Source organism: Dermochelys coriacea, chromosome 1 (genome assembly GCF_009764565.3).
Source record: "Dermochelys coriacea isolate rDerCor1 chromosome 1, rDerCor1.pri.v4, whole genome shotgun sequence".
Taxonomy (NCBI): Eukaryota; Metazoa; Chordata; order Testudines; family Dermochelyidae; genus Dermochelys; species Dermochelys coriacea.
The window spans coordinates 62,930,836-62,938,800 of record NC_050068.2 but is presented as its reverse complement, the minus strand read 5'-3'; positions in this window follow the sequence as shown (position 1 = coordinate 62,938,800).

Here is a 7,965-nt window from a genome sequence, read left to right as displayed (position 1 = left end):
AAGATGTTGAACAAAACCAGCCCCAGGACCGACCGTTGGGGCACTCGGCTTGATACCGGCTGCCAGCTAGACATAGAGCTGTTGATCACTACCCATTGAGACCAATGATCTAGCCAGCTTTCTATCTACCTTATAGTCCATTCATCCAATCCATATTTTTTAACTTGCTGGCAAGAATACTGTGGGAGACCATATCAAAAGCTTTGCTAAAGTCAAGAAATATCATGTCCACCACTTTCCCCATATCCAGAGAGACAGTTATCTCATCATAGAAGGCAATCAGATTGGTCGGGCATTTGCCCTTGGTGAATCCATGTTGACTGTTTCTGGTCACCTTCCTCTCCTCCACGTGCTTCAAAATGGATTCCTTGAGGACCAGCTCCATGATTTTTCCAGGGACTGAGGTGAGACTGACCGGTCTGTGGTTCCCCAGATTCTCCTCCTTCTCTTTTTTTAAAGATGGGCACTATATTTTCCTTTTTCCGATTGTCCAGGACCTCCCCTTATCACCACACGTTTTCAAAGATAATGGCCAATGGCTCTGCAATCATATCAGTCAACTCCCTCAGCACCCTCGGATGCATTAGATCTGGCCCCATGGACTTGTGCATGTCCAGCTTTTCTAAATAATCCTTAACCCAGTGGTGGGCAACCTGCAGGCGGCATGCGGCCCGTCAGACTAATCTGCTGGCGGGACGCGAGACAGTTTGTTTACATTGACCGTCCCCAGGCACGGCTGCCCACAGCTCTCAGTGGCCACGGTTTAAAATACAGCCAGCTTTCCTGGACTCCTTTCTACCTCATAGCCTCTCAGGGGATCCTGCCCATCAGTTCCCTGCATCACAAAACAGCACTCTGAATACATGTTATTTTTATAAAATAGAAGCTGGAAATAGAAAATGAGCATATGGGTAAAGTTTCTGCCATAGATTCTCCTTCAGGCTGGAAAACTAGAGTATAGTTTAGTTGGCTTTAGGTTTTTTCCCCACTATGAGATGTCACAAAAAATATTCCAGGGTTGAGAAAAACTGGCAAAAACAAAAGCTCTTTTTGATTAAAATGAAATACAATTGTCTAAGAACATCGGAGGAGAGGGCTGGACAGCACTGACCCCAACTGTATGGCTATTTCTCATTTATACAACTCTTGGATTAGCCAAGAGGTCTGCTTTGCAAAATGACGGCATGGTTATTTCTCAGCGCCAGACATGCAAATCCCTGTGCTCTGACTGGGTTATTTAGTAGCTAATCAAAGCACAATAATCTTTGTGTTCTGCTTGTCCAGTGCCTAGAACAATGGGGTCTTGGTTCCTGCCTGGTGCTATGGCAATACAAATAAATAAACAATGAGAAATAAAGACAGTACAGATATTTATTGATAACTGTAGAATGCAAATCCTTTGGCTACTGCTCTCACAGGCATAACCATGTGCCCCCACCGAACACGCTGCCTCTGCTTCTCCCTCCCACTCTGTTATTGCACATGGACCTGGTTCGCAGCAGCAGCCCTGGTCCTGTTTCTCCTGATGAAATGTTCCTCCTCCTCCTCCATTATTTTGAATACTCCTGCTTCAGTGATTGGTGCATGCTGATAGGTCAGAATCTAGCTGTTCACTCCTTCCCACGCTCCCTGTAATCATTCTGGTTTTTAGAAGGCTTTGAATGGACACAAAATTTTACACATCTGTACAAGGATAAAAACAACACTTTCTTTGTTCCAGAAGTGAAAACATAAAATGAGGGACTGCTGTAGGGTTATTTCAGTCTTGTAATACAGCAGTTAAAATTAGTTTTATATTGCATTAACACACAACTGTCTTTTGTCATAGTGTTTTTTGTTTGTCCCCTTTTTAGCTGAGTGGTTAGCAAATATTTGGGGTCTTCTGGACTTTTTCCAGTAGGAAAAAACACAGCACCTCAGGTGTCTTCAGACATGGCTAAGGACTATATACTAGACAGACACAGTCTCTCCAAATGCATCACAGTACCTCCAAAAGTTCTGGACTCTCTTTCAGGTGATGGAAGGACCCACTGAAGGTCTGTGTGGGAATCCCATTCCCACATTCCTCACCCGCCAAGATCTTCTCAATAGGTGCCACCCTTTTTTGGATGCAGGGCTCACCTCCACAGGGTTACAGCCTAGGGCAAGTGGTCTACACAAGAGGCCATGCTCCACAGCAACTTCTACATCTAAGAGTAGTTTGATAAGCTTGCCAATACTTCTTTCACAACATACAGGGTCACTTTGTCAGGATAATGCTGGACAACAGGGCAACAAACTACCAGGCCTCTAGAGTACAGTTGCAGACTCTCCGAACGGGAACTTGCACCCAGATCATGAATGGGAGCTCAACGATACTGTCTTCCACAGCATCTGCTAGAATAGGGGCTTATCAGACGCAGACTTCTCTGCTAATCCAATCAACACAAAATGTTGCCCCTTCTGCTCCAAGGAAGGATACAACCACAACTCACTGGAAAATGCTCTGATAACACAGTGGCCACATACCCTGCTATATCCTTACCTGCTTCTACCTGTAATTCTCAAGACCCTGCTAAAACTGTGACAGGAAGAGCAAGAGTTATCTTCATAGTACTGTCCTGGCCAAGACAAGTGTGGTACTCAAACCTTCTTCACCTCTCTGTGGCAGTGCCTTGCAGCCTTCCCCTGAGGAGGGATCTGCTGCCACAGAACTCGGGGATCTTGATCCATCCCAGCCCCTCTCCTTGAACCTGAAAGCTTGGTTCCTGATGGTTCTTAAGCATGGAGCTAATCTGTTTGGCTAGACTCGTGGGAAAACTAGATGATGTCATAGGAGACTCACCATTCACTACCTTCTACAGAGATAAGATTTCACTATGTCCCCATCCTCACTTCCTCCCTAAGGTCTCAGGAAATCCAGGTACCAGTGTTCTATCCAAAGGGCTCTTGCCTTCTTCCTTGACAGGACTAAGATCTTCGGGGCCTCTCCAAGACTATTTGTGTCTTTTGCAAAGAGGAAGAGAGGACAGCCCATTTCCACAAAAAGACTGTCAGAGTGGGTGTCAGGTTGCATCTTAATGTGCTATGAGACTGCTGGAATATCTTGGATCTGCCTCCTCAGCACCCACCTACGAGTTAAGTTATTGGCTGAGAGTATATTACAGGGGAGCCCCCATAAGGGCATATACTTGAAGAAGAATGGGAGGTTACTTACTGTACATTAACGTGAGTTCTTCAAGATCTTTTTTCCCTAGCGGTGCTCCACCTCCCGCCCTCCTTTCTTGCCACTGTGGAGTCTCTGGCTTTGTGGCTGAGAATGAACTGAGTGGTGTGGGTCCATGCCACCTCATATGCCGTTGAATGGGAACACGAGGAGCTGCTCTGTGCAGCCATGGGCCCACGGACAGTGCTTCACAATCTCTGCTCAAAGCATCTATAGTGACAAAACATCTGGAGGAACTCAAGTTACTGTACAGGTAAGTAACCGCTCCATCTCTGATTTGCAGAGACAAATAGTGAAACTAGACAACCGACTTCACAATCTGCAAGCACAAATACTTGTGTGAATCAATTTTAGGGTTCTTCTAAATGTAGATACATAAAGCTGGGAGCCCACACGTGTGTCAAAAGCACAGTAGTGCCTCATGGGAGCCTTGCTATTTGACAACAGAAGAGTTCCTGCTAATATTTTTAAATTCTTTCCCTACTGTGTCCTTTACAGACACATGCCAAATCAGTAGAGCTACTTCAACTAGCTGTATGGGTCAGCTTGCAAGGTTAAAAACGTAATAGAAAAACATAGGTTGGATTGTAAACACTGTATCATTGGCTCACCAGGAGCTGGAGACGCTGTGGCAAATGTTCAAGAAGTACACTTTTTAAATACACATTGGATTGTTCCTTGGAAGAAGGGAGGGGATTCAGTAGTTGAGGTTTACATTACAAGTCATGTGTTGGATATTTCTACTGAAAACAAAAACTGACATACTTGTCAGTCTACAAGGACAAGTACAGAGGCCTTTAGCAGACAGCCAGATTTCCTTTAGAAGTTACTTTTTTCAGCTGACCAAATGTAGGGCCTTACCTGCTCCCATTGTCACGAATGGCAAAAATTCCATCAAATTCAATGAGAGCAGGTTGGGGTCATTAAACAATATTTATGCAGCTGCAGCCAATATGTTCATGGATGTAGTTAATATGAACCCTTTCTTTAGAATGGATGGGCATAAAATTGATTTCTTAATTTGTTGTCATGCACAAGCTTATGGGCCAAACTGAAAATTGAAATTCACCAGCTGAATCACAGCTGCATTCAGGATAACTTCAGACTGCTTCAAAAACAGTAGAAACTGCTGTAGGCAGCTAACATGGACATTAGGAAATGTTGTTGTTTTGTCTATAGAAATATTAAGATCTTTGCCTAGAAAATAATTAAACATAGTCAAGTGGTTTTAAGCCCCATATTTAGGGTTTGTTCTGAAAAGAAAAGACTCAAGAAGACAAGTGTACATAACAGGTCCGGGACTGAGGAGAGGAAGACTATGAAATCATTTATACTGCATGCATAGAAATTTTTCTGAAATTTTTAAAATTGAAGTTTTTAAAATGTCAGTATTAAAAACACTTTAAAAAATTAAAACCATCCAGTAGTGTCAGAAATCCAGAGAGAAGAACCAGGAGTGCATGAATAACTGTGAGGACTGAAAAAGCTAGGGACATGGCAGGTCAGACAAACCTGGCAGTTCCACTGTTGACTTTCTATGTGATCTTATCCATGTTACTTATGGCTGACTTTTCAAAAGTGGAGCTTGATTTTTGGTGCCTCTGTTTTTGGGTGCCCAAATTAAGACACCTTGGCACTGATTTTCAGAGGTGCACTGCTGAGCACCTACAATTACATTGAAGCCAGTGGGAGATATTGGGTCCTCCAGCACATTTTACAACCAGTACGTGCCTTTAGGTATCTAAATATAGATTCAAGAACCTAACTATAGCCACCCAAGTCTGAAAATCTTGGCTTAACTGTGGCTCCCTTCTGTAAAACGGGGATAATACCTCTCTCACAGAGAAACTGAGAGGCTCAATAATGTTTGTAAAAGGCTTTGAGAACTTCAGATGAAAGGCCCTATTGATGGATAAAGTGTGATTATTATTTTATGAAGAGAAAATGACTGCTCTTGCTTTGTTTACTTTGATGAAATGCAAAAACATAAAGGGCAAATTTTTCCAATGTGCCTACTAAGTGATTTAAGAGCTTAAGTCCTATTCTCAAAAGTGACTTAGGTTATTAGAATCCTATATTTTACTTATTCAGTTATCCTTAGGCTCCTAAGTGCCTAAGACACTTTTGAAAATGAGATTTAGGCTACCATGTTATTTAGACACTTTTGAAAATTTTACCCAAATAGTGAAATCTAGATTATTTTTAAGTTTTCCATTTTAATAACCAGTGTTGTTTGAGATTAGCAGTAGATAAAGTTTGATTATTTATTTCAATAACCATCCAAAAACATGCCTATTTGAACAAAACGTTTTCATTGTGAAAAAAGCAAGACTCTCCAATTTCACGTTTTAAAGTTAAATAACTGTTTGCAAAATTTTACAAAAAATGCAACACTTTGTAAGCACAAAAATGAGTGAAACAAAACTGGAAAATTTAATGAAAAATAGTCCATAATTCTATACAGCCCTGTTTGTAACATAGGTGGTGGTTGTGTTTGTGTTAAACTCTGTTATACACACCTCCCACAAGCCCCAAACAGCAAGAAGAGCAGTGCTCAGATTTTTACCCCCTGACATCACAGTGGATGTCTGCACTTGATGCCAGATGCTAAACTGCTTTAAATGAGCATAGCTCTAAAAAAGCTATGGAACTAAACCAATTTACACCAATTGAGGCTGTGGGCCCTAGAGTTTTGGAACTGTGAATTCTTTTCCAATCACATGCTCAAATCTCCTGCTGCGTCCTCTCACCTCCTTCTATCTTTCTTCTCCTCTCCTCACTCATCAGCTTCATCCCTCTCATCTTTTTACTCTCCACTTTTTTACCCCATTTCCCACCTATCTCACCCCCAAAAAATGATTACGTGCAATGTCACTTTTATTACAGATGGAACAAAAGAATCCATATAACAAGCTGTTAGTCAAACTTCACCCTGGTCACTTGTTTGTACGTTATATCCCTTTTTTCCACCCTTTGTCTGGTTTTTTTGTTCTCTTTTTTTGTCTGTTAAGTCTCTCCCCTGAACAACAGATAGATGCTAAACTTCCTATATGTTTGTACTGTGTCTAATACAAAGTGGTTCTGATTCTGACTGGGGACTTCGGATGCTACCACACTATGAATAATAAATCATTGAGACATGTAGTTTAGCCATGCTACTTTATCGCCCTGGATTTACGCGGCAATCCATTGCTCAGACCTATATTTACAAATTATACTTAATTAAAACTTTTATTATAAGTAAGGCTGCAAGTTTATCACAGAGGTCATGGAAATCATGGATTCCGTGGTTTTCTGTGACTTCCATGACTTCTGCAGTGGCCGATGTGCCTGGCTCTGAGGCAGCTCAGGCAGACCCTGCTCCAGTTGCACCAGCCGCTCCTGGGGCAGTCTCGGGCCACCGCGCCCCAGCAGGAGTTTGGGTGTGAGAGGGGGCAGGGGATTGAGGCACAAGACGGGGTGAGGTAGCACTTAGCTCACGGGATCCCCGGAAGTGGGGACATCCACCTTGCTCAGCTACTAGGCCATGGTCCTGGCCAATGTGAGCTGCGAAGCCAGTGCTCTGGGCGGAGGCAGCGCACAGAGCTGTCTGGCCACACCTCCGCCTAGGAGCTGAGCGATGGGACTGTTCACACTTCTGGGGAGGTGTGGAGCCAGGTAGGGAGCCTGCTGACCCCCCCACCCCCGCTAAAGCACCAGTGGGGTGATAGGCCATGTGCCGCCGCCCATGCCCCCCCCCCAGCAATAGCAAGAGTCCTGGTGGGGCTACATGCTGCTACCCACTCCCTTCTCCCAGCACCTATGGTGACCCTGGGCTACCACCCCCCCCGGCACCCGCAGCAGCCCCGGGCTTCCCCCCCCCCCCCGATTTAGTCAGGGGCATGTAGTAGAAATCATGGTCAGGTCACAGGCCATGATTTTTTGTTTACTGCCTGTCCATGACTTTTACTAAAAATACCCATGACTAAAACGTAGCTTTAATTATAGGTGATAAATATTCAATGCAGTTTTTGAAACAAAATGAAATGAGTGTCCATATAATATCCTCATTACATAACAACCAGTTAATTCCATTAGGAACCCTTATGTATTTCGCTGTTCTCGGCCAATGAATGACTTATCCGTTTTACTTTTGTTTATAATTAGTTTCTACCCGGTCCATTTTCTGGGTCATATACACTAACACAATGCTGTTGTTTTGGGGTTCAGTAATGCAAGGTAAAATTTAAATCAAACCCTTCTTTTATAAAATCCTTGTTTAATATCTGCTAAATTTTAGGGTTAAAGCAAGTTGACAGTATCCCCATAGATGAATGTTTGCTTTAATTCAGCTATACAGTATTTAAAACTCTGATACTTTCCATTATAAGTCTCTTATTTCTTGGGTTTATAATTCCTCAGTAAAAAAACATTGTGTCAAAAGAAATATATTTTTGATTGCAGTATGTGTGTGGGTGTGTAGGTGTGTGTGTGTGTGTGTGTGTGTGTGTGTATATACTACTCAAATCTGGGGAAATTCTACAATGGAATTTTTTTTTATTCTACCAGTTTTACCCTGACTTTAAAGGCAAGAGCAAGTATCTTTCTTAGGGTGTGTTTTCACTGCAGTTACCCCAAATGATCAGCACCTAGGTCTGAGCACCCAGGTTAGTCTAGCTTGGTTGTGAGCAGCCACATACCTCAATACTAGTGCTGCACTTGCCTTTGTGAGGTGCTAGGACTTCTGAGTTCTTAAAACTGCAGTAAGCTGAGCCACTCTG